The sequence below is a fragment of the Telmatherina bonti genome (assembly GCF_933228915.1).
Source record: "Telmatherina bonti genome assembly, chromosome: 8".
NCBI lineage: Eukaryota > Metazoa > Chordata > Actinopteri > Atheriniformes > Telmatherinidae > Telmatherina > Telmatherina bonti.
The window spans coordinates 34,066,848-34,090,087 of record NC_136626.1 but is presented as its reverse complement, the minus strand read 5'-3'; the positions used below and the strand labels follow the sequence as shown (position 1 = coordinate 34,090,087).

At 40.1% G+C, this 23,240-nt stretch overlaps 1 protein-coding gene across 1 annotated transcript in view; it reads left to right on the top strand.

Moving 5' to 3' along the window:
- lpp (LIM domain containing preferred translocation partner in lipoma) overlaps positions 1 to 23,240 on the top strand; it is a 240,056-nt gene that overhangs the window by 15,496 nt on the left and 201,320 nt on the right. The gene's annotated exons all lie outside the window — the stretch shown is intronic.

Genomic DNA, 23,240 nt, shown 5'->3' with positions numbered 1-23,240 from the left:
GGCACCGAATGGTGGTGGTGTTTGGTTCCGGGTCTGCTGATGTAACTCCTGTAGATCTGGATTATTTTAAATTATTTTACAAACCAGAGATCACGAACCTAAAGCTCAAAAGCTAGATTTGGTCAGTTTCTTTCACCTGAGGCAGCTGGTTAAAGTTAAAGGACTTTCTAGCACAGTCGCACTTTGAAGCAGTAATTCGTGCCTTCGTAAACCCCCCCCCCCCCCCCCCCCCCCCGGCTGGATTACTGCGATGCACTTTATTTCGGGGCGAGTCAGACATCTTCATCTCGACTGCAGCTTGTACAAAATGCAGCTGCACGTCTTTAAACTGTGCTCTTTAGGATCCATTTTAAGTTGCTTTTATTTGTTTTTAAAAGTTTGCCTGCAGCTTCCCTGCTGCACCCCTCCGAGCTCCTCCATCCCTACACACCCTCTCAGGTCGGCTGACCAACTTCTCCTGACTGGACCAGGACTAAACGGAAGCTCAGGGGGGACCGGCCTTTGCGATGGCAGCACCTAAACTAAGGAATGAGCTTCCTTTTAATGTCAGATAGGCCTCCTCCTTTGTATCTGCTTTGAAATCTGCTGAAGACCCATCTGTTTACGCTGGCTTTTTCTACATAACGACAAGTTGACCATTTTAATCTATGTTTATTAGGCACCTTGGCGGTGCGAAGGCCTATTGTATTTGCAGTGTTTGTTATTATTTTTATTCGGACACTTAGCGTGCTTTTTTGGAGGCCTGAACGTGCTCGAAAACTCACCAAATTTTGCGAACCCCCCCAAGGGAATACGAAAAATTTGATATTTTGAGGTGCTCCAGAATGTTTGGGCGAAACTGAACGAGAGCGCCACCTATTTTAGGTGCCCCGCCACTGCATGTCGTTAATCTTTATGAAAATTCATACACATGATCTACATGCTAGGGCGAACAAAAAATCCTCTTAATGTCATGGTGAAATGTCGACAGGAAGGCGGCCATTTTAGGTCAAAGTCAATATTTTGGCGTTTTAGCACCTCGCATTTTAACGAACTCGTCCTAGAGCTTTTATCCCACTGAGCCACAAATTGCTCAGGATGTTCAGGAGGCATGTGTGATTAAATGTTGTGTTATTTCTTCTAATAGGAGACTTAGTTTACGAGGGGCGGGGCCTCACAGTTTGATGTCTCGCCATGAAAAATTAAACGGATATAACTCCCACATAAAGCAACATTTCTGCACCAAATTTGCTAGATATGATGGCAGTCCCCTCCTACAGAGTTCTATATGCCAATATTTTGATTATGAAATAGCCACGCCCCCTGGAGGCCAAAAGTGTTTTTTGCTCACACACCCATAACTCTGGCTTGGTGGACACCACATGGCCCAAATTCACTCAGGCATCGCAAAACATGTTGGTGAAGAGATCTGATAAAGGACGTTGCTCTACGCTGCACGGCGTGCCCGTGACGCCATGGCGAAGTTCCATGCGGCGGCGTGACATCATAAATCACTATAAAATTCTCAATTTTGATCTGATCACCCTAAAACTTATAGGGATTAATAAGGGATCAGTCCTGAACAGATTAATGTGACCATTGCTGGTGTAGACCTAAGCCCCGCCCACTTACAACAGGAAGTGGTTTTTTCATGCTTCTAAGCAAATGGTCCAAAACACTTGAGCCTCCTCCAAAACATGTCAAACCCTCTCATGATGCCACAATAAAAACCTCAAGTCGCTACGCTAAATGGGACATGGCGAATGGCGGTCCAACGCCATGAAACAGGAAGTACCTGTGACCAAGCCATGGAACCTTGGACCACCACCATACTTGCCATGACTGATGACAGTAAGGCCCTGAACTAAGCCCCATTGAAACATTATGGAATAAATGGAGCATGTCTCCATAGCGCCCCCTACAAAATTTCAATCAATCAGCCCCGCCCACTACATGGACCGACATGAATAAAATTCAGCACAGTTGGAGAACCTCCCAGTACCTTCAAAAAAGTCTCTTGGACATATGGGCCAAAACAAACAGGAAGTCGGCCATTTTGAAAAAGGTGCCATATTTGGGGTCATTTCTTTGCCATGCATTTTAAACAACTCCTCCTAGGGATATTGTCCAACTGACACCCAACTTGCACAGGATGCTCAGGAGGCATTTGTGATTTAAAGTTGTGTTCTTTTTTCTAATAGAAGATTTAGTTTAGGAGGGGCGGGCCCTCAAAGTTTGATGTCTGATAAACAAAGACTTATTGCTAAAACTCCCACATAAAACAACATATCAGCACAGGAATCGACACATTTGATGCCAGTCCCATGATGAACAAAATATACAATGCAATAATGGGACTATGAATTAGCCCCACCCCTTGGCAACAACAAGTGTCTGATATCGTGAACCAGGAAGTACCTGTAACAAAGCCATGAAACCTTTCATCTTCACCATACTTGCCATGAGTCATGACAGTTATGTCCTTAATAGAGTAAAATTAAAATATAGTGGAAAAGATAGTAAATGGCTCCATAGCGCCCCCTACAATATTTCAATCAATCAGCCCCGCCCACTACATTGACTGACATGGATAAAATTCAGCACACTTGTAGACCATTCCAGTACCTTCAAAAAAGTCTCTTGGACATATGGGCTAAATCAGACAGGAAGTCGGCCATGTTGAAAAAGGTGCCATTTTCGGGGTCATTTCTGTCATTTTCTTTGCCATGCATTTTGAGGAAGTCCTGCTAAGATTTTTTATCTAACTTTAACCCAAATGAGTCAGGATGCTCAAGAGGCATGTGTGATTAAAAGTTGTGCTATTTCTTTTAATAGGGGATATCGTTTAGGAGAGGCGGGGTAGCAAAGCAGATGTGATGCAATGAAAAGGAAAACTGACATAACTCCCACAAAAAACAACCAACCCGCACCAAATTCACTACAGATGATGCCAGTCATGTCCTTCACATTTCTGCATGTCAATAATTAGATTATAAATTAGCCCCGCCCCTTGGTGACAGGAAGTGACCCTTCATAAGGCCTAAATGGCCTGAAGTGCAGTCTGGCTGCACTTTAGGTTGAGAGAGGCATGGGAAGGATGTTGGCAGGGGAGGCGGTGGCATTATGCCGAGCGGCGCCATGGTGCGAGGGCCTATATCACCGCTTGCGGTTTTAATTTTGATTGTTTTTAGTTGAATGTAATTATTTTACTTTTAGTTGTAATATTTTACATTTTAATTGTCCTCTTATATGTCATTAATACTGTTTCTAGTTTTGACTCTGCACATTGTGGCATTTTGATCCACATTGTTGTTAAATGAAGCTGCATTGCATTGGGTTACATTATAAAGATGCATTCACATCAGGATGGTCCGCTAGACTCGGTCTGATTGGGAGCTTGGTTCGGTTGAGGGGGGGCTACTTTATTCCAGACAGAGATTGCCTTTACACCGGACTTCCCAAACAAATCGGACCTCTTAAAAAGATGCTTTTCTCTCCACCAGAGCCAGAAAATAAATGACGCTGCAACAGATTTCTATCAAAACTTTGACAAAATTCTTCTACATTTTCCTCTTTGTGTTATTTCCCCCATGCAGATCCATCTATTATCCCTCACGCACAAGTTTTGGTTGTGTTTACTCGCAGTGTGTATAAAGACTGAGCGCTGAACACACAGTGCACTTTCTTTTGTAGTCCACTTCCTGCATTTGGTCCACTTGAAACGGATCGAGACCTGCGTTTGTAGGCAGACCGAGTCCGCTTCTTTCATCTGAATCAGGATTTGTTTTGTGCATTCACATTTCCCCAAACGGTGTCATTATTAGACAAATACACAACATCCAGTTAACCTTTCATTCAGCAGTAAAACACTTCAAATGTCCATTTTAAGACCCTTCTTTCAGTCAGTTTAGCATGTTTCTCTACAAACGATCTCTAACAGCTGTTGTGTAGAACACTTTCCTGAGAAAGCTCAGCTCTTTGACTTTATCTAACTTCTCTCTTGTTACCATGGTTACACAGTTGACAGTTGTCGACACATTGACAGTTATTTAGCACGCAGTGACAGAGATGCACTACAGAGGAAGCTTGACTGCGCAACGGCTGAACTTGTCATCTGAGGTTTTGTCAGAATTGATGTTTCTAGTAACGAATGGACTGATGTTGATAAATCCACAAAGATGGCCGCTTCATTAGTTCTATGGCTGGCTCTGCACACCCTGTCAGAGACTTACTTTAATTTACATCAGGTAGCCATGATAAACATTTAACTGCAGCCTACACAGTTTATAAGCCATGATGGTTCACCGCTGGATGTACTGCTGCAGTATCATGTTGGTGCAAAAATGTTGTCAAATGTCTGAAGGCAGCTTTTTGGGTAAAAGTTGTTGAACAGAAGAAGTGACTGAGTTAAGTGATATTTAAGGCTATGTTCACACTGCAGATCTTAATGCTTAAACTATTTTTCTTTTTTGACTGAAATCCAATTTTTTTGTGCATCACGTTTTCATTTCAATGCGACCTTCATCCCCCTAAGTCTGTATGGTACATGGTAGGGGTGGGAAAATCAAATTGAAAAATCAGAAGTCTGGATTTTTTTTTTTGCTTCACAATTTTAAAATAGATTAAAAAAAAAAAATATATATTTTTTTCATATAAATAAAAATAATCCACTATGAAATTTAGTCTTTTTTTAAAATAGTTTTTATTGATTTACTTGTCGTCTTGGGCGTTACAGCAGCAGAATGATGGTTTAGCTACTTTGTTGTTTTTTACTCATTGAAATCAAGAAAAATGATGAGCAAAAAATTTTTGTACATTATATTTTGTTTGTAATCTACAAAAATCAGCAGATTCGAATAATTGTGAGTAAAGCAATTTAAATTGAATCAGCACCCAAAAAATCGGCATCAAATCAAATCGGGACACAAGTATATTGTCACAGCCCTAGTACATGCCCCTGAAATGACACGCATGAACAGGAAAGCGCCACGTCACATGCAGCACAGTGTTTGTGGTGGTAAATATGGATGCTACAAAAGCAGCTCATTTTGAGTTGAGTTGTTTAGCTGATACGCGACCTGCGAAAGAAACCAGAGAAGAAGAGGAACAGGAAGAATACTATGCAGAAACCGCCAAACAAAAACCACGCAAAGGAGACCCAGAGAAAGATGAGAACAACAAAAACTTTGTGGTTTTATTCTTCTTCTGGTGTTTTTGAACAGTCGTAAATAATCTGATATCGGTGCAATACTGCTACCAACAGGTGTCAAATAGCAGAAGACAACTCTGAACTCAGCAACGCCCCACTAGTGGACGAACACGCCGAACAACTATGTAAAGTATGCGAGCAGCGACGTATGACGACGTCCTTGTTTATATACATCAAGGAGCCGAAATGTGCCTTTAGAGTGTTGCAAGTTGGGCAGACACGCCTTCACTCATGTTTAACTTGCAACTCTGTCTACAAAACAAGGACTGCTTTTACAAAATTCTTCATAACTTAAAAACGCCTAAAGGCAATCACAAAGCTAACTTACAAAAACATTGTTGGCTTCAGGAGTTCCTTGGGATCCATGCTGAGTGGTTCAGACAAACAGCGTTACATCACTCTGCTGGTATCGCCAGTGCTCTTAAAAACAGCTTAATCTGGTCTCATTCTACTTAGCACATCCTTAATTTCAAGATGCTGTTGTGGCCAGATTGCAGGAGATTGTATGTTCTCCAAGACGAGTCCTCCAAATAAATCTCGTCAATGAATTAAAGCGCGATTAACGAGAGCAATTACGGCGAAGATCCGGCCGAGTCGAGGAGAGTCGAGCTAAAGTGGAGATTATCTTTCTTATTAAGGAGAATCACTTTAAGGGTTTGATTACTTTCTGTTTTTGTGTTAAACTCTTGTTTACCTTATCACTAATGATGCCTTCTTAACAGTTATTATTCTGTCCCGTGGAGACTTTCAGAGTTCAGATCAAACACGGGGATTGCGTGTAAACGCGTGCAGCTCTGCTTCTGTTTCCTCTCGTGGCAACAGTTTTATTTCAGCTCTGGAGTTTTTCATATCTGAAATTGAAAATACAGCTTTATTTATTAATAACTCTGAGAACCCTTTCGATGTCAGGATCTGCTCAGCACATGTGGATTTTTTTCCAGTCCCAGCTCAATGTTTTTCTCATTAGTAGTTGTACTGGACAGGTTGAGTCAATAAACAATCTCAGACACATTATTTTCCAGGACGTTTCAAAGCGTTGGCCGGACTCCTCACTTAACTGTTGATGCGGCTGCATGCTGGTTGCCGTTATTGATGTTTAAACATAAATCATTACCTCTGTTTTGAGGTCTTTGGCTCTTTGAAAGAAGTTCCTCAGAAGACTTTCCCTGCATTTATTGGTCCTCATAAACACGGAAAGACCTGCATGTTCTCCGTGATGCTGGGCTCATATTTCATGGATGGACGGGTTGTTGTCAGACACTTAATGTCACGTTTAAAGATTTTGCTGAAAACATGGGCAGGGTTGCTTTTGCTGTTTTTATTTCAGAGCTGTTTGTGAATTCTTTCAGCTTTTAAGGCCTGAGCTCAGTGTTGTGTTTAGATCTGTCTAGATTTGGATTACAGTTAATGTTGACGTAACCCTTAAAACGCTGCTTGATCACCAGGATCTCTGAGAGCTGTGGCTTATATTGTCAACAGTTTCCTCAGAAATGGTAGTGTGCAACTCTGTGGGATGAATTGTGATGTATAGCTTAGATTTTAAGCTTTCTATGGAAGCATTTATATCCCATCCAGGAGGTTTACAATCCACAGTGAGTGATCTGTGATAACACCACTATTTGTCACATTTTCATCATAAAAACATCACTATCAGTAGTACTGTATGCTGGTAAGAGACCTCCATTTAGACCTGGAAATTCTTCTGGAAACACTTCCTGTCAAACAATCCACCAATCCGAGCTTAAATTAACTGAGATGACCAATCAGAGAAGGATTTTTCTCAGCTTTTTGAAGCCTTTCTTCCTCATTTCGCTCTAATTCATTGTAAAACTAGACATTTCCCTGTTGTTTGCTCACGCTGAGCCGTCTTTATTAGAATTAAGTTGACATATGTCCCATTACGTATGATATGATATACTTCTACATAGAAACATCTGGAAAGCCACCTCATGAGAGTGTAAACACTTTTTTCTTTAGCAATATTTAAAAGGTTTTTCAAAATGTAGGAGTTTTTATTGGGATATTTAGGTAGAAATGAAGAATAGAAATGCAGGTTGTGTGTCTAAAAAGTTGAAAAATAATGCTCTTTTATGACGGGAATGAGGCTAACAAGACGTTTTTGATGCAGTGTAGCAAAAAGCAGCTGAGATGGTTTTGTGGGGATAGTTGGTAAATAGTTGCAGGAATAAGTAGAAATCATCCATCCATCCATCCATCCATCCTTTAAACCACTTAGTCCAGTTGAAGCTTGCAGAGAAGCTGGAGTGTATCCCAGCAGTCACTGGGTGAGAGGCAGGTACACCCTGGAGAGGTTGCTGTCCATTGCAGTGATTCATTTGTTTTGCACACTTTTAACTTCATGATGTGACAGCTGAGGCTGAAAACATCTGGATGATTCCTGGGTTCAGTGTTTACACACATTTGTTTGTTAACATCTTTGCATTTTATTTAAGTATAAACATATAAATTGCACATTTAAAAATCCAGTTTTCTGTTCTGCTAGAAGATGAACGGGCAAATTAAAAATAGGTACCCCCAAATTTGCAATTTGCAATTTGACAATGGAGAACATTGACAAACATTGACTGAAAAAGAGTGCGGACCTCCACCAAACAGCTCATTTCCAAACATATTGGGAAGAATAGTTCTTTTTCTTCCAGATCAAAAGTTCCAGATCAATTAGACCAGGGATCACCAATCCTGGTCCTCGAGGACCAGTGTCCTGCAGGTTTTCAAAGTGACCCTTCTGGAAAACTCCTGACTCAGAATCACACAAGCTCTGCACATCTGCTAAATACACGCTGATGTGAATCAGGTGTGTTGCAGCGGGGACACTTGGAAAACCTGCAGGACACCGACCCCCGAGGACCAGGATTGGGGATCCCTGATTTAGATAGTGTTTACATAAAGGTAACGGATAGACAGACAGGCATGTAACCCTGGCAGAGGAAAAAATGTAAAATAAAAACGAAAAAATCCACTTTTATTTCTTTACATAACAAAACAAAAAAAGTAAAAAGACAGATGAAGCAAAAAAAAAAGAAAAAAGAAATGCTTGGACTTTTAAAGGTTAGGAGTTAAAACAAAAGTACAGCAAGCTGACTTAAACTTGTAGTTTTTCACATGAACTCAATGCTAAACGTTAGAAAATGCAAGTATTTATAGTTTCTCAGTTCAAACTACAGCTTTGTACTTGTAGTTGTGTGATAATACTGACAGAAATGGTGGTTAAGAAGGTACATTTTGGGGTGTTTAGTGTCCTGCCAAAGTTGCTGCGTCACATCAGACTTCCTTTATCACACCTTGCTGATGAGAATGTCTCTGTGATGTGTGTGTTACTGGTATAAAACTCCATCATAATGGTAAGACTTCCACACAGTGGAGTGGTTGTGTGCCAGAAGTGGCATTCTGTCTGTGCCCCTATCATTTAGGATCAGATCCTGCTTAATGATTAATCTTAGCTTAGACACAAGCTTGAGGCTAATGGGACACTTTTCAGAGTGACTGATACACTCGCTTGGCGTGTGGTGACAGATGCCGCCTCTAAAGGCCGTCAAGTTGCTCAAGCATGTTGTTGGCAAAACACGGCTATTAATGATGTGCCAAAACACTGAAACTGCGAAACATAAATCACATCAGAATGAAGCGCAGATGAAGAATTTTGCTTTTGAATGTCAGTGACATGTTTTGAAACCAATAAAAAAAACCAACTGTTTTTATGGTAAAGGTTATGGTACTTTTTGTGTTTAAATATGCTGGAAAAGCATCTTTATTCTTTTGTAGTGACAAGAATATAAAAAAAAACCCACAAATGGAGGTTTTTTTTTTCTTTAAAGGGAATCTGCTCACTTAAATTCCTGTTGGGATTCTGATTTGCCGAAGCGTTTTTGGCTAAACTTGTGGAAATCAGCTCTGGAGAGGATTTAAGAAGTGCATGCCTAATTTCACTGGCAACACTTGAGGTCTTCCTCTGCTGTAGTGGAAAACAGGCAGTCAAAATCCAAATTTCAACACAGAGGCTGCAGAAAATTTCACCCCATCACTCTTTGAAAGAGCTACGCAAACGGAGCTGCATTTATCCGTCTCCTGTGTATATTTCACACGGCTCATCGGCAGGATTAATTGCCAGCAAGTCCCTGTGGTCCAGGAAGGCAATTTACCTACTGACCCAAATCATTGTCTTGGCCTGGAGTCACTGTCTCCTCTCTGGCAGCGTTACACCTGGGACAGAGTCGTCACGTAACCTCTAAACTCACACAGACCTCACATGTGGAGGCTGCGATTATATGCCTGTGATGAGCAGAGTGTGTATGCGAAACACTGCAGTGACGTAATATTTGTGGTAGAAATGCAGTTACCTTCTGATTTGTAGCTAAAGATCGAGGTGCTCGTTCACCAAGATGAGGTCTTGGTCTTTTCAGGGACGAATATTTTGAAATGAGGTCATATATGGTGGGATGCGGTGGCCCCTACATAAACTCTTTGTTTGTACTGGGGGTGTCAAACTAATTTCAGTTCAAATTAGCCTAAAATATCTGGAGAAAAATAAGTGAAGTTTCAGCAATATTTTGCCTGAATTTATGCAGTTTATTTATTGATATATTGATTTATTTTTTATTTATTTACATCATGATTTTTTTTAAATTTACATATGAATTGATTTTATTTATTTACATATGAATTCATTTTCATTTATTAAGATATAGATTTATTTTTTATTTATTTACATATTGATTAATTTTCATTTATTTGCATATTGATTTATTTTTATTTACATCATGATTTTTTTATTTACATATTGATTAATTTTTGATTATTTAGATATTGATTTATTTTCTATTTATGTACATATTAATTTATTTTTATTTACATATTGATTTATTTTTATTTGTGTTTATTTTTTGTCATTTTGATTACAAAATGTGTTTTTTTTATTTATTTAATTTATTATTTTCTTTTATTAATTCACGTCTTCTCTGGACTAGGGCTGGGCAATTAATCGATTTAATTGATACATTCGAATTTGCTATTTATGAAGATTTATTTTTTTGAAAATTGGGATTTTTTTTTTGCCGCACCAGCACCTTTTAGGCTTCCGTACCTTATAGTGACGTCAGCACACTCCTGCTGATTTTCCCACAGAACCGCATAAACACAACAACATGGCAGCTAGCAACGGACAACAAGTGTCTCCTCTGCGTTTCCATTAACTTTGTTGCAAAACAAAACTGATATTTGTAAGTTTCGACAAACAGCAATTGTGATTTGCGGGTGTTTCCATTGAACAATGTTTAGCAAATTAGCATCAAGTGTCATGGAATCTCGTTTCTCTCGTAAGATTTTACAAACATTGCGGTTAATGCAAAGTAGGCACGTAGCGTTATTCTAGGGTTTTCTACTTGCTGTGGAGAATTTGCTTCGGATGCTTTTCCCCCTCACTTTCTTTTCTAAAACTCTGGAATTCGCTATTGTTTATTCCACATCGCGCCATCTTTACCGGGAATTAACTGGTCACGACCATATATGGTCATGACCCCCCACGTCATGTCTGGCGACACGTAAACGCCCAAAAAATGATTCCATTACACTTTTGCAAAATATTTCTATATTGAAATGTCTGAAAAACCACCTGTTGAGATTGTAAAAACTTTAGCAATGTTTGGGACTTTTTTTTAAATGTAGGTGTTTCCATTCGCAGGTTTTTATGGCAATATTTAGGTTTTGCGCAGTTCTAGGTGTCATGGAAATGCAGAGTTTTCAGTGTGGGAGGGGGCATTGTCACATGCCACAGGGGTCTGAAGCCAGATGCAGCTGACAGGCTTGTCTTTCTTGACAAAAATGTGTAAATTAAACAAAAAAACAGTAAGAATGTAATCATACATGTATGTTAGAAATATAGCTTTAATTAGCATTCAGGGATTTTTTTAAAAATAGTATTTTGTATCAAAGAGGCCAATTTTCTCTAAACCTTTTAATCCCTCATTGCCAATGTGGGAAATTGTTTTGATTATTTATTTTCAAAATACTCTAATACTCTTCCAAGAGGAGGTACTTTTAATAATTTATTTGTTTTTTTTTTCTTTTTTTACAATAAAGTTACACAAGTGAAGTGAGGCCTATTCTTAAATGTATGTTAAATCTCACAGTGGAAACATACAAAGTACAAACATGATGTTTGTTGTAATGTTTACAGTAGCAGCGCCTGCATCTCTTTTTACAATCTTGTTTAACAGCTTGTTTAGTTGCACTTTAAATTCAGGTAAACTCCTAAGCTGACTGCAATAAAAGCATTTTTAAAAAACAATAACTTTTCACGTTTGTAATTTATTATTTTTTTCTTTACAGTAAGGGGAAAAATCGATTGAAATCGGAAATCAGATTTGGTTTATAAAAATCTTGAGATTTTATTTTTTGGCCATATCGACCAGCCCTACTCTGGACCAAAGCTCATTTAAAATGTTCTGAGTGGAAACCTGGATGAAGATGTGGAATTGTTTGTGGACAGCATGGACGGCGTGTCCTGCAGACTAAAGCCTGTTACATACTCCACGAGACGCAAGAACTGAGTTCTTGTTCTCGAGGCTGCAAGAACAAGAAAAAAACGTCTTGTTCGTCAGGTCCATACATACTACACGAGAAGCACGTCTGCAGCGGGGAGGGATCACTGCGGGGGGGGCGATGTCTGCTTTTATGCGCGATGAACTCGGTTGTTCCCTCCGCCGAGGAGGTTGTTTTCCCCGGCGTCTTTTTGCTCAAGATAACTTAAAAGGTTACGGATGGATTTTTATAAATATTTCAAGAGTTGTTGCAAATGTAAAAATGAAGAACTGATTAAATCCTGGTGGTGATCCGGATCACCGTTTGGATCCAGGAATATTTTAAAAGGATTCTTTAACATTGTGCTTGGCGGAGGTTTCCGCTCTCTGCTCTGTTTTTCTAGTTTCATATTTAACGAGCAGCTTCGTCCGCGGCAGGGCGGGTCGTGCACGCGGCTGGGTCCGAGTGTTTTATTGCCACATGTAAAAATGTTCGTACTTTCTCACCACCTCGATCAGCTGTTTTATCAAAACAATCCGTTTTGCCGGCAACAGCAAACACACGGAAGCAGCAACTCCGCTTCCTGCTTTCTCCGTGTTAACCACGCCCACCTCACATGTCCGACCAATCACACGATACGTCTCGCAGCCCTTCAAGAAAAAAGTTCTGCCGGCCCGATGTGTCAAGAACTGTCCTCAAACACGTCCGCGAGAACAAAATGACGTAATTTTCTTCTCGGAGCCTCGAGAACAAGAAAAAAGTTCTCGCTTCTCGTGGAGGATGGAACAGGCTTTAAGAGGAGAGGGAGCATCCAGCTTGTTATCAGCCTGCATCTCGTTATCAGCCATTGTCAGTGACAACTGTCTGCATTATTTTCGTAGTTCATAGTTCAGCGAGTTACACTGTAATATCCCTCCGTCACGGGGCGTCACCATAGCAACGCGTTAGTCAGCTGGTCCAGAGGAACGCGCTGTAGCCTGACAGCGGTTGTTTGGCATAAAATCTACATTCTGGCCAACATGAAATAGTTTGTATAATTTAGAATATTTAGCAAATATTGTAAAAAAATAAATGAAATTTGTGATAAAATGTTTAATGTGTGGGACCATGGCATAAGCGGATCAAACAACTTGAAACCGTTCTTTAGACGGTTATAATGCCCGACGCCGAGTTGAGAACGTCACGACGCACAGCGTTGTTTAATGCTTACTTATATTTATTTATTCAGTTTACATCAGTATTTGCACTTCGTCAAGACAAAGCTTCATGTTGTTTGTTTTTCTTAAATTTATGGAATCCTAAAGAAATTGTTTAAAAGCCACGGTTTAATGTTAAATAAATTCATCTTGTTAAAGATAGTGGATAATCGTGTTAAATAAACGAGATCTTAATTTCAGTCAAAATAATTGTGATTATAATTTTTGCCATAATGGAGCAGCCCTACCCTGGAACAACTTTTACAGATGAGCTGCTGCCATCAGATTCAAAATGAGCTCATATTTTCGGTCAAATGGTGCAATGATGGACTTTTTCTGCTCTGCGGATGTTTAAGTCCACCAATATGCCAAATGAAAACATTTAATATGTAGAGATTGTTGACGTTTGCAGTGTTTTGTGTGTCGTCTCAGTATTTTTTGAAAATCCTGTTTGGTACTTTCCATATGACAAATTAGGAACAGATTCTGATTAATTCATGTTGGATTGCTAGCAAGATATATAAAGAGAAATTTCCAAGGCTTGGCTGGATGGAAGCTGTGCATTCATGGTGCTGATAGAAGCACTCATGCACAGACTTAAAACTAATGCTATTATAAGCATAATGGAAGACGGTAGATGGGACTTCTGCATGCTGCTGGTCAGTCACAGCATTCAGAGAAAAGCCGCTTTTCTCAGAGAAAAGCCCCCCCCCCCCCCCCCCCCCCCCCCAGGATGGGCTCTGTTGGTGGATTATTTAATTATCTGTATTGTTGCGTGCATTTGTTTGAGTCATGCTGTGCAGCTCTGAGCCTTGACCCGTAGCCTTTGAACTGAATACGGTACCCTTGTTATCTGAGATCAGTTTTCCTTTCAGGTTAAAGGCTTTGGCGTGGAACCTGATGTGCCAGGGACCTTATGTGTAAAGTCTGAGGCCACTTCTGTTACTGTCAGCTTGATCTAACACATAGGAAACATTAGCAGCGTTCCCAGACCTCCTGTATGAATCTCCTGTATCTCTCCACTGGTTTAATACAACTGTTATTGAAGAAGAATAATCCAAACCAAAGGCCTTGATTTGTTTTCTACCTTTCAGGGATTTCATTTGTTGGCTGAGGGGGGCTTTAGTCTTTCTAGACTTTTTTTTTATTCTGATGATTATTAGAGCTTTCAGAAACGAGCCTTGGGGGTTTTTCTCCCTGTAAACCAACAACATGAAAGCAACATTTGTGTGTGTACAGACTTGAAAGAGTAAGCTTTTCAATGTGAAAGTTCTGTTCATTTTAGGGAGCATTTTTATTGTCCTGTACCTTCAAAAGGAAAGTATGTTGGGTCATTGTCACTACTTCTAGCAAATCTGACTCAAAACGTCCTCCAGCTTTTTCAGTTTAAAGTTCAGATTCAAAATCCAAGATTTTTTTTGTCAATCTGCTTGTTTGACATGAGAGGAGTGAAATTACACTTTGCATGATAAACACCCAATAAAATACTCAGTATGAGAACAAAAAAAGCAACGATACCATTAGTATTGGGAATTGTGGGAGCTAATGCACTCAACCTTCTTCAAACAGCATGTACATCATCATGCTCATCTTTAGCATCTGCTCCAGCTCCACTTTCTGACCTTTTCAGTCCATTTTCACCACTCACTGACAGCTGATCTGCTGTAGGTTTGCTGGTGCAGCAGTGAAAAAGTTCCCCCATCAAACAGTTTCTGGTGTTTGTGGTGGAAGACATTCATGTCAACACAAAATAAAAATCAGTTACTATATGAACTGGTAGGTTTTCCTGTAATGTCCAGGAATATAGTTTTAGTATAGTTTAAAAGCAGGGGTGGGGTCCTGTCAGTCTTAGGAGTTTCCCTGCTGCAACATCTCCAACTCAAATCAATGGGTAATTAGCAGACTGGTCTCCTAATTCAATCTGATGGGATTCAGGTGTGTTGCAGCAGGGAAACTCCCAACACTCGCAGGACTGCGGCCCTCCAGGACTGGAGTGTACCTGTTTATATGGTGGCCCAGAAGAGTCACAGCAAAACCAAATCCACAACACAATCGTGTTGTTTAGTGTGTGATGGTGGTGTATTGTGTGTGTGTTAGACTTTGTTAAACCGCTTCTTCTGGTTCAGGATCACAGAGAAGCTGGAACTTCTCTCAGCGTTTAGCAGGTGAGAGGCCGGTACACCCTGGACAGGTCGTCCATCTCAAGACCAACACATAGAGTCATATAACCACTCACACAAACACACACACTCACCCCTGTCGGTGCACTCATAAACTGTCTTAATGAGGGTCTTGATAGTTAAAAGCATATATATTTTTCTTCTGTTTCATCTTGCTTCATTATTTTGCCTGACACCAGAGTACCCCATACATGTTGCAGATGAGGACCCCCCCAAAATGTTCTCCTTCAACCACTCTTAATTTTTATGTACAGTTTTATTAATAACATATGTTCTGGTCTTGCACATGCAGAAAAAATCTAAATAAACCATTTCGTGTGGTGAAACTGGGCATATAGGTGGACTCTGTTTAGACTGAAAGCACGGCTTTGCATGCTTGCTACAAAACACTGTCTGCTCAAAGGTCAGAGACAGGACTCTGACTCTTCGCATTTGCACAGTGGAGCAACCCTTAGCTCTTACAGACATATCAGACATTCATGTCAAAGTCCAACAATGTGTGATGATGGACTCGGGCTGGTTCATATGATAAATCAGCAAACAGGAAGGAGGGTTTACCCACAGAAACAAAGCACGCTGTGTTGTTATTGTGATCAGGGTTTGGGCTTGCAGTGTGCAGTAAGCGTTCAGGTTTTATCCAGCTAAACTGTGAAGTCGCTAGACAAAGAAAGCAAAGAGGTGACGAGGCCAGACCACTAACAGCAGTGGCTGGTTCGGCAGGTGGAGGGGTCAGGTGAAACTTGGTGGAGGCAGCATGTGGGCAGGTGAGAAATGATGGTGGAAAATTCCAGAGGATGCTCCGGAAAATTCCTTTTATTTAGAGGAGGGTTCTGTTTGAAGAGGCTAGGTGTTCAGTGACCTGGTCACTTTGTATGATCGTCATTTTTCATTTGGGTTTTTTTTTTTTTTATGGGGGTGTATTTGTATTGTCTGTTGTTAAATGTCTTTAGTGCAAGGTGTTAAAAAAAAAAAAAAGAAAAGAAAAGGAATTTGACCAAAACACATAAATGAATAATTAATAATGAATAATTAATTTTAAACCCTTGTTTCTGATGAAAATGCTGCTTTTTTTTCTCAGAGCACCAGACGAATCTTAACGTCTGGAGCTCGACCAGACCATTATGGCTCTTCTACCTCTCCCAGCTCTGCAGCTTTATTGCTGACTTGGCCCTGAAAGGATGAGCAGTAATATGGTTGTAAATACCTTGAAACATAGTTTAAGCACTTTGAGCCCTCGGCCTAATCTTTAGGTTCAAGACTCTGCTTGAAAATGACATAAAATTACCACAAAGTCAATTTGAATCCTTTTGAAGTCAATGAAGTCAATAAATGGATCAGTATATGTGCTAACTGGTAAAAAAAAAAATATTAGGATGGCGCATAGAACAAATAACATTATGGAAAATATCTCAGGCTTTCTACACAAACAACAAAAAATCCCTCTCAGGATGAATATCTCTGTGAAATGATGCAGCTGTAGCTCCACCAGATCAACATGATCTCCGAAATGACCGACTCTGGTAACGACACAAAACAAACACAAATAGGATTTCAAAGCATTAACGTAGGGATGCACCGATACTGATATCAGTACTGGTATCGGCTCAATACCATGTGTGTGTACTCGTACTCTGTATTAATTAGGGATGCACCGATCCAATTTTTGGGAGTTCCGATCCGATATCTGAAATTTGAATATCTGCCGATATCGATATTTGCCGATACTAAATCTGTTTATGTGAACATTATTGTTACTATGGTTATTATTGCTGCTATAACTGTGTAAGATTTCATTAGGTTGTAATAAATAACCCATCCTTTCTGAAATTACCTCACCAATACAAATAACATTACAGATCTAACAACAAGTTTTACTTTGATTTGGCACATTTTACCCAAATACAACTATAAATGTGTGGTTTTGAAACAAAGATCTAGCTTTTAGTGGAACAAATAATGTCACATTTTAACATTTAAGGCATTTATTTCTTTTAAAACACGTCCGAAGCATGTCATCAAACACACTTGCGCTAGCTTGAGTAGTGTGGTATTGGGTATCGGTAGGGCTGCGCGATTCTGGAAAAAATGCGAATCACGATTTTTTTGCTTAGAACTGAGATCACGATTCTCTCACAATTAATTTCCAATATAAATATTTAATTCACATATTACCGGCACATCAACTTTGCAACAGCTCACATTGAACATAACAACAATAAATGTCTCTTGTCTTCTCTTACACACTCAACCTTTAAATAATTTTAATAGTAACATTTTTTAACAATATTTTTTCTGTACATAAGGTGATGAGAGGTAGGTATGTTTCTTAAAATATAAACAACAGGAGGGTTGGACATAAAGCTAGAAATGTCACACAACAGTCCTTTGGTTAAATTTGATATTCTGACATTTAACAATGGAGGACAAAAGTGATTTATGCAATGTGGGTCTAAAGGTATTCAAAATCTACCTTTTTAAAAGCATAACCTATTTCAATGGCAAAATAATAAAAAAAACAAACTTAAAAAAAAAAAACTGCAGAAAAGAGTTTATTCATAGTTTATTCATAGTACTAAACATATTTAGGGTGGTCTTTAGGTGATCTTTTGTTTGTCCCAGATTACTCCTCTCTCCTACAACGTCCATTACATTTCACGCATATGGCCAATTTAAACTAACAATCTAAATGGACCGAATAGAGACAACAGAAATTATGTTAGTTTACATCCCACTCTGTCAGCCAGGCTGGGATCAGCGGTGGATTTGCACATGCACTATTCATTTTGACTGTGCACGTGGACTTGTGCAGGTGTCCTCTCTGCTGCTCTGACCGGCTGTGAGTGCTTTATGATGGGGAGAGGCTCCCGCTGCTCGTTCCTGACAGTCACTGCTACACAATATGTGCTTTCAAGTCAGTCACCAGAAACGTCTCCAATAACTCCAGTAAAAGTCGCTAGAATTGTCGCTAGTTGCTTTTAACAAAAAAAAAAAAAAAATCGGCAAGAGGATTGGAAAGTTGCCAGATTTAGCGAGAAAGTCGTGAAGTTTTTTCCTACCTGCCGGCATCTGGGTCACGTGGTATAATGATCCGCTGTTGTCATTTGCTGAGGGAGAAAGAGGGAGTGCTTGTTTTGATGCAGGTAATGTCCCAGTTCGAAATGCGGCACATTCATGGTCTATTAACTGTGCAGCCCTAGTATTGGTTGTGGTATCAGTACACTTTTATTAATACCAAGTAGGAATCGGTATTGGTGCATCACTAGTCATGTTAACTCGTTGGCAGCCAGTGAGTTAACATAATGCTGCGGTGAAAGGAGGATATTCTGTGTATCCAGGAGACCAGTTGGAAAGGTAGCTTGGCTAGCAAGACTGAAGGGATGATTTATGGAGGACATGAAGGTTAATTGGTTTAGAGAAGAAGAAGCTGTGGTGGGGTTAGATGAGGGCAGATGATTCGCTATGGCAACCAATAAAGGGAACAGCCAAAAATAAAAATAAGCAGTAGATCAGTATACAAATATAAAAGTTACACATATATAAAGATAAACAATATAAAGTCAGTGGACTGTATCACACTTTTCACAGAAAGAATCCACATGCTTCACAGGAATATGTAAAAAATACCAGAAGCTCTGAGTGCCGACCCCCGCCATGCCATTGGAATTTCTGTTTGTTGGTTTTAGTTTTTAATTAGATGTTGTAATGGTAGAATAATTCATATCTTCCCTGAGCAAGGAATCCTTTAAAGTCCTGGATCCAGTCAGTGAATGCAGATCACCCCAAAATCTAATCACTGGGTCCATATTCGTTGACTAAGATTTCCTGCAAATGTAATGAAAATTTGTCCGTAACTTTTTAAGTTGCTAACAGACAAACTGCTCATGAGTTTATAAAATTCATGAATAAATAGATATAAAATTTTAAATCACGTAAATCAAATTATGTACATGTGACGACTTTCTTCTTCTTGTCTTTCGATAAGCGACCAAACAGTTGGTGTATTACCACCAGAAACTGGTGAGAAGTGTGGAACAAATGCCCAATGGAGCGACTGAGTGGCTAATTGTGTGATACATTACATGAGAAATGTGATCCTGCACGTGCGTTAATGTGTAAAAAAAAAAAAAAAATTAAGTCTAAAAATTAATCAAGTTGACGTGACTTTAGACAGCTTTAAAAAAAACAAACAATAAATGGAAACGATCCAACTGTGGAACATGCTACAAAGTAGATTTTTAATGTGTATGGAGATGGGCCTCATCGACGGGAAGAAGTTGGTCCTGTGGTGTGAACTTTTGTTCCTGATGGAAGCAGAACAAAATGACAGAAGTTTTGGCACAGGCATTCAGGTGAGGTCTCCAAAATGGCTATTTTAGTACAGTTTGGCACAATTTTTCTGAACTTTCCCCATTTGGGCAACCTTAGGCTTTAAAAGGTCCATAATCTTTGAATGAACATGAAAACATAAGAAGGCAGAAATTACAGTAAAAACTGAAACAGGAAGTGGGAATGTGTGCTGGTGTTGACAGCTGGAAAGTAGATAGATAGATAGATATTTCAGACAAAATAACACAATTTAATCAGCAGCTTAAAAAAGTAGCAATTATTATAGCGTCCGAAAAGGAGCAGGATGAAGCAATGCTTATGTATTCCTGCCTCCCTTTACAAGTAAAGATTAAAGTAAGATTTAGCTTTTCTTTTTCCTTCTCAAGGAGCCAAAAGCTCTTTATTTATTTTATTTGTTTGGACATGGCAATGACAATATTTATGTGAAAGTTCCCCACCGTGTGAAATGGTGTGTACTGAGTCAAAGTAATTGAAACTGGAAGCCGTTCCGCCGTTTGTCGTGCTCTTGTCCAGGAAAAGCTCTCAATAGGCAGCAGGTTGGTTATGTAGCAGACCTTGTTTTTCCCATCCAATGTTTCCTCTGCATATGTGTCTGCCTCGGGGCAAATTCCTGTCGGCCCAGTGGTGCTGAACTCTGTCCATGCAGTTCACAAAAGGGGTAACCTTTGCTAGTTGAATCTGAGCATCTTTCACTTTATTGCAGCGCTGCAAAGACGTAGCTATAAATATATCATAAAGCCAGGGAAGGAGGCGCAGGTATTTACAGGGATATGCATTTTTCATTGGTTTGGTTTGCCCTTTCAGCCTGAAAACATTGAAGCTCAATCAAACTGTACAGTGTGGGAGCACTTAGAAAGCATGCATCTGCAGAGGAAATGGACCCGGTGGCAGATCTGCACGACCACAACGCTTGTGTCAGCTGATCGCAACTTTTCACAACAAGTCAATGTAAACAGCAGAGTCATCGAGAGTGCTGTGTGAAGATGAAATTTAGAGAAAGAAGGGCTTGATTTAACACTCTTTCAATGCCAGCCATCATAACGTGATGGAGAAAAAAAAAACCTTTTCAAAGCCTAAATGACTTTTCTTTGACAGATCTTGGTTCTTTAGAATTTCTTTAATGGTTTAATATTCTTGGAAGATCAAATGTGTTTGATAGCAAATTACTCTATCTGGACCTAAAATGGCTTTGATAACTTACATTTTCAGTTCATTGTCTTTTTCTCCAGGTCTACGAGACGAAAATGACTTCGACCTAAGTTATCGTAATGGATTTGGCGTTAAATGAAATGGCTTCCTTTTATTTTACCACTTAGAAAAAATGAGCCCGAACATTTCTAAGGTCAGATTGTGGTTGTCTGCACTGTAAGTGGAAAGTGTGCTCAGAATTGGGAAATGCTAAAAGTGTGTCATTTATATGAAGCAAGATATTGTTGACCAAAACCAGACTTTGTAAATGTGTTGGTCTGCTGAGGATCCCTTTAAACAGAAGCTTTAAAATATGCAATAATTCAGCCAAATAATGTGGTTGGAGGTTAAAATACTCTCTCAAATGTGCTGCTCCATAGTTGTATGTCTTTTTAATCTTTTGCAAAGAGAATTACAGTGAATGTGTATCATTACAAATAAATTAACCATAAAGCTGCTTTCATTCACATTCACTGACGGGCCACTTTATCAGGTCCAGCTGCTGGTACTGACCCCCCTTTTCCTTCAGAACTCACATGGTCATTGTCACAACCTGCATGGTAACCACGACAAACAGAGGAGGAATACAGTGCTAAAATATATAATATTAGTGCAAACATTTTTCTGTGTAGTAGAAAAGTATTTTCAGTGTGTAAAAGTAGACGATCAGTAGTATAAAGTGCTTGCAAGTCCGTGTGGGGAACAAACCAGTCTGCAAAAAAAAAAAAAAAATACTCTGGTAAAAACCCAGGAGCCATCAGTCTTACATCCAACAAGGTGTTGGAAACGGTCCTTCATGAGAATCTCCCGTTCCACCACATCATGAGAATCTCCCGTTCCACCTCATCGTGATGAGAATCTCCCGTTCCACCTCATCGTGATGAGAATCTCCCGTTCCACCTCATCATGATGAGAATCTCCCGTTCCACCACATCACGATGAGAATCTCCCGTTCCACCTCATCATGATGAGAATCTCCCGTTCCACCACATCATGATGAGAATCTCCCGTTCCACCTCATCGTGATGAGAATCTCCCGTTCCACCACATCATGATGAGAATCTCCCGTTCCACCACATCACGATGAGAATCTCCCGTTCCACCACATCGTGATGAGAATCTCCCGTTCCACCTCATCGTGATGAGAATCTCCCGTTCCACCTCATCGTGATGAGAATCTCCCGTTCCACCTCATCGTGATGACAATCTCCCGTTCCACCTCATCGTGATGAGAATCTCCCGTTCCACCTCATCGTGATGAGAATCTCCCGTTCCACCTCATCGTGATGACAATCTCCCGTTCCACCTCATCGTGATGACAATCTCCCGTTCCACCTCATCGTGATGACAATCTCCCGTTCCACCTCATCGCGATGACAATCTCCCGTTCCACCTCATCGCGATGAGAATCTCCCGTTCCACCTCATCATGATGAGAATCTCCCGTTCCACCTCATCATGATGAGAATCTCCCGTTCCACCTCATCATGATGAGAATCTCCCGTTCCACCTCATCATGATGAGAATCTCCCGTTCCACCACATCATGATGAGAATCTCCCGTTCCACCACATCATGATGAGAATCTCCGGTTCCACCTCATCATGATGAGAATCTCCCGTTCCACCACATCATGATGAGAATCTCCCGTTCCACCTCATCATGATGAGAATCTCCCGTTCCACCACATCATGATGAGAATCTCCCGTTCCACCTCATCATGATGAGAATCTCCCGTTCCACCTCATCATGATGAGAATCTCCCGTTCCACCTCATCATGATGAGAATCTCCCGTTCCACCTCATCATGATGAGAACCTACGGTTCCACCTCATCATGATGAGAATCTCCCGTTCCACCTCATCATGATGAGAACCTACGGTTCCACCTCATCATGATGAGAATCTCCCGTTCCACTTCATCATGATGAGAACCTCCTGCTGGTTAAACCATGTCATGCTGGTACTAAGGGGACCAAAGTGGGACCAGAAAACCTCCCCCCACCATTCCACCAGCAGCAGCCTGAAGCCTTGATCCTGACGGCAGGATGGATCCATGTTGTCATGATGTTTCCAGCAGATTCTGATCCTATAATCTCCAACTAGTCTGCCCGGTCTTCTCTGATCTCTGACATCAACCAGACATTCTGGTCCAGACAACACTTCATCACAACAACCATCGTAATGGTTGTTGGTATTTGAACCAAATAAATCTCTCAGTTGTCAGTCTCAGATGTAAGGGACTTTTATAATGGTCCAAAAATCTCCTTTCTTCCTCAGTTTGATGCTCAGTTTCAACTTCAGCAAGTCATCTTCACCATGACTAGATGGGTTTAATTCTGGCCATGAGATTGGCTGGTTAAATATTTGTATTTATCAGCATTTAAACAGTCGTCCCTAATAAAGTGACTGGTGAGTGTAGATTAATTGATATGTAGTCAGACTATATTAAAATGTGCTAAAATAGTTTATCAACTTGCTGGTTTCCTTCCTCCTGTGACCATGTTTTGTTATCTCATTGAACAGAATGAGTAAAAACAGAGCAATCTCTAAAAACAATCATGTTTATTCCTTAAAATGAACAGAGGACTAAGAAACTCAAGTGAA